The sequence below is a fragment of the Petaurus breviceps genome, unplaced genomic scaffold (genome assembly GCF_028583685.1).
Source record: "Petaurus breviceps papuanus isolate PSGF00001 unplaced genomic scaffold, PetGlider_PUasm1.0 90604, whole genome shotgun sequence".
Classification (NCBI taxonomy): domain Eukaryota; kingdom Metazoa; phylum Chordata; class Mammalia; order Diprotodontia; family Petauridae; genus Petaurus; species Petaurus breviceps.
The window spans coordinates 4,622,637-4,632,239 of NW_027187285.1; positions in this window are offsets into that span (position 1 = coordinate 4,622,637).

Sequence of the window (9,603 nt, forward strand, 5' to 3'; positions counted from 1 at the left end):
AAATTCTTCATTTATTCCTTAAATTATTTTGTATTTACTCATTTTCATAGATGTATTACCTAAGAGAATGTAAGTTTCCTGAGGGTGACAACTTTTCCTAGTTGCCTTTGTAGCCTTAAGATGGCCTCTTAAACATAATAGGCAATTAATGTTTGTAGAATTGGATTAAACCAGTGCAGATTGCAATTCTTACATGACTTTCCATATTATGTTTTGAGCACAGTAGGAGCTATATGAATATGTATTGATTTGTTGATCAAAGAACTGCCTAATTGGTTCAAGCTACACAAATCTACTAGCTCACTCTCCTCCACCTTAGCTAGGTTGGGAGATACAGTTTTTCCATTTTTCCTCCATCTTCAATAATTCTAGGAGCCTTTTTGGTTCTTCAGATTGCATTAAACACACAAGACCCTCCTAATCTGCTTTGATTCAGCAAATGAACCTGGGAAGGATCAACCTCAGTTGATAACTGAGGAAAAGGGAGTGGCAGGAGGCACTTTTGGTCTCCAGAACTATTGATTTCCTTGCCTCAAAGTTGATGACTTTCTCATTTTCAAATTTTTCTTTCAGCTCACTATACTTTGCCATGGAATTGTTTGAGCTGAATAGCATCTATGGTAAACACTCAGGCTTTGTAAAAAAAAAAAACACCTGAAAAAAACACGTGTGAATTGGTTGTAGAAATTGATTGTGTGTTCTTGAAAACTCTCCAAATCACAAAAGCATGATCCTGGTCTTGTTGCAGACCAGGTAAGTGTCACAAAAATATGCATGTAAGACATGATAATCTGAAGCCTAATTTCTTGGATATTTTAAAAATTCTGGATAAGTTGACAGTGATTCTATGCTGATGGTATTCCCACTATTTAGTATTGTTCCTGGCACACAGTAGGTGCTTCACAATTGCTTGTTAATTGCTGTTGACTGACTACCCAACTAATTCCCAGCTTGTTTCTGCATAGCATGGGGGAAAGCCCAGAAGGTTTGTTGCTGAAGATATATAAAGAATAAAAGTAGAAATTTGAAATAAAAGATTGAGATAGGGGATGATGTCTCTCTTTTGTCTCTGGGTTACACTTTGGCTCTATTATTCCTTTCCCACACTTTTATTTCGCCTGCATGGCAGATTAAAAGATCTTGGTAAGGTAGGAAAAGTCCAAGTTGCTCCTCACAATTCCATGGGATTTCACAGGCTTAGCCAATCAGTCAACAAACATTATTTTTTTTTTTGCCTTTTGGAGGGCAATTGGGGCTAAGTGACTTAGCAAAGGTCACATGGCTAGTTTTTTGTGTGTGTTAAGTGTCTGAGGCCAGATTTCAACTCAGGTCCTCCTGACTCCAGGGCTGGTGCTCTATTCACTGTGCCACCTAGCCACCCTTCAACATTCTTGCTATTTGATAGGCACCAGTACAATGCCTATAGAGACATGAAACAAAACCTACTCTAATGGAACTCACATTTTATTGGAAAAAGCAACATATAAATAAGATTATAAACTCTCTCCCCTCCCCCCCTCACACACACACATGCATTGAACATAAGATAGCTTGGGGAGGAATTCCCTAGCTCCTGGGGGGCAGGGGAGGGAGGAAGGGAGAACAGGAAAGTCTTCATGAAGAAGAATGCACATGAGCTATATCTGGAAGGAAACCTATTGCAAGGGGCAGAAGTAAAGATGGAGTGAATGGAGTTATTAGTTCACAACTAGTGAAAAGGCAGAAGACCAAGGATGGAGCTTTGTGTGTATGGAGCAAAATGATGGGTTGGGAGACCTAGGATCCCTCTAAAGGCAATAAGCAGAAGTAATAAGGACTTTTTATTACTAAATTAAATGAAGCCTTGAGGCAAGGATGTGAATCCCTTTAGCAGGAGGAACAAATTTAAAAGACAGACTAGAGCCTATGGACTCTACTTCATCTGCCAGTCTTGTGTTCTCAGAGAGCTTAGCCCTGGATTTGAAGAGGCTCTTTTTGGAAAAAGGAAGAAAACGTCATACACAAGTATTGGGTAGCTGATATATTTCTCACTCCTTATAGGGAGAAACCATATGAATGCTCACTTTCTTTGCCTGATACTAGGTATATGAAGGGCTTGCTCTATAAATGAGATAAAGCTTAAGCCTCTAGGTTCTAAGCCAAAAGCATTGTCATAAAGGCTACTCTTCCTTACACAGAAATTCCTACCATTACAGATTTTTTCCTTTGGTTGCTGAAAATGTTCTAACCTTCAAAAATCTATGACAAAATTACAAATTTACCCCAAATATTCCAACTAATAGTTTTGTGTTTGAGAGAAAGATTCCTCTGAGAAAAGGACCCAGGATTATTATCTGGATAGAGGATGAGAGCAAGAAAGAGAGAGGTACAGGCCAACAGAAAAAGGTCATTACAAAGGGAGTTGAGAGGACATAAGAAAAAAAAATTGTAAGACCCTTTGTGACAGAGTCCATGTCCTATTTAAGGCCGGTAGGTTCTTCTAGTGCCTAGAAGTGTGCTTGGCACATAGTAGGCACAAAAATATTCATTTGTTCAATGTTTTTGCTCAGCAGCACTCCTTATGTAGGAATGAGTGTGGCACAGGTATGTATTTCCTTTAAAATACTCTCTCCATCAATGCAATTCACCATCCTTTTACACAGGAGTTTCTATAGCTAAAATATAACTATATACATGTATGTGTACATATATACATATATGTACATATATATCCCTCTCTAGCTTTCATATATACATACTTGTATCTATATCTATCTAATTCACATATTAGAGATATAGATATATCACCTGGTGGTCAACCTTTAGATGACATCTCTCTAAAAACTTAGGTAAACTTGTCCTCAGAAAATCAGTGTATAGTTCTATCCTTGCAGCTTTCCTAGCTTTGTGGCAACCCACCAAATCATGCTCCAGAGTCATTGTTTTCAAGATTTAAGGGTCGTCATCATATCATAATGTAGTATCAAATAATCAGTCATTTATTTAGTGCTTACTATGTTCCAGGCACTGTGTTAAGTACTGAGAATACAAAGAGAGACACAAGAAAATTCCTGCCCTTATCTAATGGGGAGACCACATGCAAACAAATACATGCAAAGAAAACTAGGGTAAATAGGGAGTCATTAACAAAAGGAAGCATTGGAATTGAGGGCTTGAGGAAGGCTTCCTATAGAATGTAGGATATTAGTTGGGACTTATAAGGAAGACAACTAGGCCAGCACTCAGAACTAAAGAGGAAGAGTGTTCCACATATGGGGGACAGCCAGAGAAAATGCCTGGATTCATGAGAGAAAGTGTCATGTTTGTGGAACAGTCAGTTGGCCAGTGTCACTGGATCAGAGAGTAAAAACTGGAAAGACAGGAGGGGGATAGGTTAGGAAGAGCTTTGAATGTCAAACAGAATTATATTTGCTCCTAGAAGTAATAAGAATGCACTGGAGTTTATTGAGTAAAGGGGTGACATGATTGAAAACCATTTTAATGACTGACTGGAGGATGAATTAGAGCAGGAAGAGATTTGAAACAGGGCAACTCAACATCCAGCTATTGCAATAACCCAGGTATTAGTTAAGGAGGATCTACAGTGGAGTGGTGGTGGTGTCAGAAAGAAGGGGGCATATTTGAGAAACAGTGCATAGGAAAAATCAACAGGCATTGGTAACAGATTGGATAGGAAGAGTGAGAGATAGTGAGGAATCCAGAACGACTCCTAGGTTGTGAAGCTGAGGGAGTGGGAGAATGTTGTTGTCCTTAAAAGTAATAGGGAAAGTAAGAACAGGGGAGGGTTTAGGGGAAAGGATAATGAGCTCAATTTTGGATATATCTACTATGTATGTGCATATATACATATATATAGTATTTATCCATTGTATATACAGTATCATATCTAATACGTCATATATATTAGATATGATACTGTATACACAATAGATATAATACTATCTGTGTGAATATCTACATAGAGAGATATATCTATCTATAGCTATATCTATCTATCTCTATATATGTGTGTGTGTGTGTGTGTGTGTGTCTACTGGGCCTCAAGTTCAAGGTGTCTAAAGTCAGTTAAAGGCATGAAACTAGAGGTCAGTAGAGAGATTGAGACATGATAGGTAGCTTAGAGAATCAGCAGGATGGAGATGATAATTAAATCTATGTGACATCATAAGATCATCAAGTGAAGTAATATAAAGGAAAAAGAGAAGAGGGCTCAGAGCAGAACCCTGAGGGACACCTACAGTTAGAGGAGTATCTAACAAAGAAACAGAGAAGGAAAAAGTTGGGAGGAGAACCAGGAAAGGGTGATGTCCCAAAAACTTAGAAAGAAGAGAGTCTTAAGGACAACAGAGTGATCAAAAGTGTCAGAGTCTTCAGAGAGGTCAAGGAGAATGCATATTGAAAAAAGATCATTGAATTTGGCAAGCAAGAGTAACTTTGGAAAGAGCAGTTTTGGTGACATGATAAAGTCAGCAACCAGACTGTATGGGATTTTTTAAAAAGAGTGAAAGGAAAGAAATTGGAGGTGCCAACTGTAAATGGCTTTCTTAAGGAGTATAGCTTTAGGGGCAGCTAGGTGCCACAGTGAGTAGAGCACCGGCCCTAGAGTCAGGAGGACCTGAGTTGGGATCTGGCCTCAGACACTTAACACATACACACATACACACACACACACACACACACACTATCCATGTGACCTTGGGCAAGTTACTTAACCCCAATTGCCCTCCAAAAAGCAAAAAAAAAAAAAGTATAGCTTTAAAGTGTAGAAGAGATAATATGTTAATATTTAGTAGAAATGGAAGGATCAAGTAAAGGTTTTTTTCAGGATGGAGGAAACATGGGCAAGTTTGTTGGCAAAAAGAAATGAGCCAAGAAAGAGGGAAAGATTGAAAATAAGTGAAAGAGTAGGAATAAGAGAGGAAGCAATCTGTTGGGAGGAGATGGGGTAGAATGGAATCACTTGAACAAGTAGAGGGATTAGCCTTGGTAAGTAATAAAGTCACTTCATGATGTGAAACAGGAGTAAAGAATGAAAAAGTGGCAAAAGGCACCTGAGTGATAGGAAATGAGAAAGAGGGGAGAAGAGGTGCGTAACCCTAATTTTTCTGTAAATTTGAGACAAAATTCTCAGCTGAAAGAGTGGGGGAAAGGGGAAGCAATGGGACAGTAAGATTTGAGAGCCATTGCTGAGAGCGGGAGAATGAGTTGATAAGGGAGGTATAGTAGGATTTCCTGGCAACAGTGAGGGATCAGTTGAGGTCACAAAACATAAATTTGTAGCAGACCCGGTCAGAACAGTTGTATGAGTTCTCCACATAAGTTCAGTAGCATGTATGTAGGAGTTAAGGTGACAGATATCAGAAGAGGAATGAACTGGAGATTATAATTTCTCTCCAAAAAGGAAAAAAAATCCAATATTTTTCACTTTGTAAAATTATTTGCTATGTATTTCATTTAAATATTAAAGAGATATTCCCCTCTTTGGCATTCTGAAAGTGTAAATTACTTTTCAAAAACTGGATATGTAATTTTCCACAGTCCATCCACTCACTGCATAAAATGAAGTATACCAATTGTTTTGGTTGTTTGTCCTTTGTTCTCTAAGAAGATCATGACATCATGGAGGTGTTATCTGTCAGTACTACTACAAGGGGAATGACTTCTGCAATGAGAGGAAGCATTTAGAGAACCCATTGCTGGACCTCCTCAACCTCACTATTAAACATGGCACTTAAGTAGTTAACAGGAATACAGTCTCTTAAATCTTCAGAAAAGGATCGTTGAGAGTACTTATATCTGCATATTTTTCTTTAGGAATAGAATACAGCTGAATTGGAGTCTATGACTAAAAAGTCCCTCAAATTCATTATCTCATGTAATCCTCACATCCTTCATTAACTAACAATGGGAGTAAGAGGAGGTATCATTGCTTCTATTTTACAGATGAGAAGACTGAGGTCCAGAGCCGTGAAGAGAGAGATCTGGCCATGTTAGTCAGAATATAAATGATAGGACCAAAACTTAAACTGAGGTCTTCTGACTCCCAGACCAGTGCCCCATCCCCCACAAAACACTTTGCTAATCTTTACCAGCCCCACAAAAGATTAAACTAGGATATGGAAAGAATGTGAAACATATACACAGTGAAATGTTTTTCTTGTCATCTCTGATTAAAAAAAGAAAAAAAGTTTCCTGGAAGAAGTTGAAGGCATCTTTCTGAATGAATTGAGGGTCTGATCTAGGAATTTCCATAATCTATACTTTGTGATAGCTGGTCTTTGATAAAATTGTGAATAAGGGCACCTTCTTTTTCTACATACTTCCTCCCCACCTGTCTCCTTTATATGTATATTCCTTCCTTCCCTAAGTCCTTTTCTCCCTCCTTTCTTCCCCTGTTCAGGGATTTCATATTTTCCCAAGGTAACCAAAGCTCACCAAAGAAACTGAATCAGACTAAGACTGTTATCATTCTTTCAGGAAAGAGAGAAGCTTGAAGAAAGCAATGATTCTTTCTAATGGAGAAGTTTCAGGTACTTTGGCACTTGAATGAGGGAGGTACCTTGGGTCCAGGGCCTTTTTGCCACCCTTCAATCATAGCAGGTAAGCTACTGGCTAATCCATCTCCTCACAATGTTGGCCCTGCTTCCTGAGCCCTGAGTAATGGAAGTCACTGACAGTAGAGAACATCATCAGAATTCCCAGAGCAAATCCTTTCCACTCCATTCTCTACAGAATGCTGGTAAGGCGAGGTTCATTCTATAAGTACATGACCAATTCAACAAAGAATTTTTAGCACTAGAAAGTGTGGCTAGAGTTTGTTAATGTGCCTAGTATGGCTTTTCTAATGGACAGGACCAAGAATCCTCTTCTGGATGGAAAGCTTAGATTGCAAGAGGTAGGAAGCAGGGGAGATAGTGAATGATGAAGGTGCACAACAAATTACATTTAGCACACACAACATTTCGAACCTCTTTAAAACCCTTCTGATTACTTTTCAGTACCCAGTGCTGTCTCTAAAAAATCCAATTTGGTCTCCTTTATGAATTTTATTAATATGCTGTTTATTCTCTATTCCAGACAACTCAAGAAGATGTTAAAAAAGATCAGAAAACACTAATGCCTGTAGCAACTCAACATAGTTTAAAAATAAACAACAAACACACATATATACACAAAAAATTTTCACGTATATATATATATATATTTGTGTCTCTGTGAAAATGTCAGAGCAGAGCCTACTAAAAAAGAAAAAGCTATTTATATACACACACGTGTGTATGTATATATCACACATCTATGCATGTATGTGTATACATATCTGTATGCCTCTGTGTGTATGTGTGTGTAATGCTACAACTAAAGACTGCATAAGATAACAGGCTAAGTAAAAGATCTTAGATTTAAACCCTTGCTCTGCTACTTATTACTTATGTGACTGCAAACAAGTCACTTCTCTTGCCTCAGTTTACTGGACTTTAATTTCCTTAATTGTAAATTGAGGGGATAGGATGAAATGATCTCTAAGATCCTTCCAGCATTAAATACTATAGTCCTGTCATGTCATAATGCCTACAGCAATGAAGAACAATTAGAAAATAAATGAACTAGGGGTCCATGTGTACTTCTATTCTACTTTAAAGAATAAGTGATGGGGTCTTGTTTTTTATTTCTGCTGGGCAATACAAGATTTACACAATTATTAATCTATTATCACTCATTTGGGGAAGGCAATTACTTTAATGAAAGCTTAACATTTTTGTCAAGAAAAAATTATTAGTTTTATCAACAGAAGTGCAAATAGAACTTTCATTAACTAATTTATTCATTGTTATTCTGTTGTTCTTGGCCTCTAATTTAGTTTCCTTTTGAATTTTTATTGTTTTAAAACAACTACTACTCACAAAAAAACTATTTGGGGGGTTATGTTCTGTGGCATAAGTGGAAAAAGTTTAATCTTTTGAAAAGGACTCCAAAATGGCAAAATTTTCAGTATTCAAATTAGCAAGCAGATGATTCATTTTAATTATATATTCGTTATTAAAAAAGAGGACTTCAAATTAGCAAGAAGATCATTCAGTGTTAATTAAGCATTCATTATTAGAAAGAAGGGATAAGTGGAGTGGATTAAACAATTTGGAAGTATAGGGAATAAGACCTAGTTAAAGTAGTAATTTAGTTACCCACATAATCATATCTTAATTGGAAGTTAAGGGTCACAAGGTGAAAGAAAAATGCAGAAGTTATGAGCAAACAGAATTTGCTAGGGCTTAAATGGGATGCTATGGAAAAAGATTTGGCAAACTTTTAAGGGCTACATAAGTATTAGATATTATTGCTGTTATATCATTGTTTTCATTTTTTTTATGTAGTTCAGATAGAAATAGTTCTGGGACATGTTTATGTCTCACCATTATTCCTTCATATTAAATTTTCTACTACTTGGATGAATAAAATCACTGCTTATTAGAGTTGAATAAAATTATTAGGATCTAAGCTCATCTCCAATAGTGTCACTGAAAGCATCATCAGTACTACTCCGTAAGATGATAGGACACACAAGGGATAGTGTGGTTTTTGTTTTATTATTATTATGATTACTATTATTATAATTATGCCTTTCATTTTGAATACAGATACAAGTATGAGTATTTTTAAAAGATTTAGTTGTAGAGAAGTAGAAGCTTCAATTTCTTTACTCATGTCAGCTAAGCAAGTTAATTAGGGCAATGTATCTACCCACATTAAAAAAAAAAAGAGCTTTAGTCTCTCCAAACTCAAAAGCCTTTCTACCCACTAAGGATGTCACATTTAGGAAACATCTGGACCTCAGAAAAATAAGTTTAAGATATAATTTGAGTCTGGGCAATAAAATATGCTTTGTATTCAGTGTAACTGATCATGTGGCTGAAGTCAAAGAAAGGGAATTTGTGCTTAGGAATTTCAGGTCTTTAAACCTTACTTCAAACAATGTTTGGAATGAATGAAAATTGTTACTGTATCAACAGCTAATTAGTGATAACATTACAAATACTTTTATTTTAATAATGTGACATTAATATTATATATATGTATAATATTTATATCTACGGTAAACACAATATAAAACAATAACAATATTTATGCTTGTATTACATGATATTTTCTGTTTATATTAAAGAAAAAAAGATAAAAACTTCCAATGCACTGGAAAGACAGATTATATATATATTCTCTATTGGGGATTTCTGTAAAAACATAAATGAATGCACTATAGTAGAAAGCATGTGGATATGGGGAGCTGACCTGAATTGTTGGATCAAGAAACCACATTGCTGAGATCTTAGAATCATCAAAGTATAAAAATAAACATATGTGTGTGTCTTTACACACAGTACAGCAAATTAGGCTTAATAATAGAAATAGTTTTATTTTAACAATTGCATATCTATTTAAAGAATTCAGAGAAAGCTTTCCTTGCATCTATAAAATGGAGATAATACTGTGATATTTACAGAGTCATGAGAATCAATTGAGACAATGTCTATAAAGAACTTTGTAATCTTTAGAACAATGAGACAGAGAGAGAGAGAGAGAGAGAGAGAGAGAGAGAGAGAGAGAGAGAGA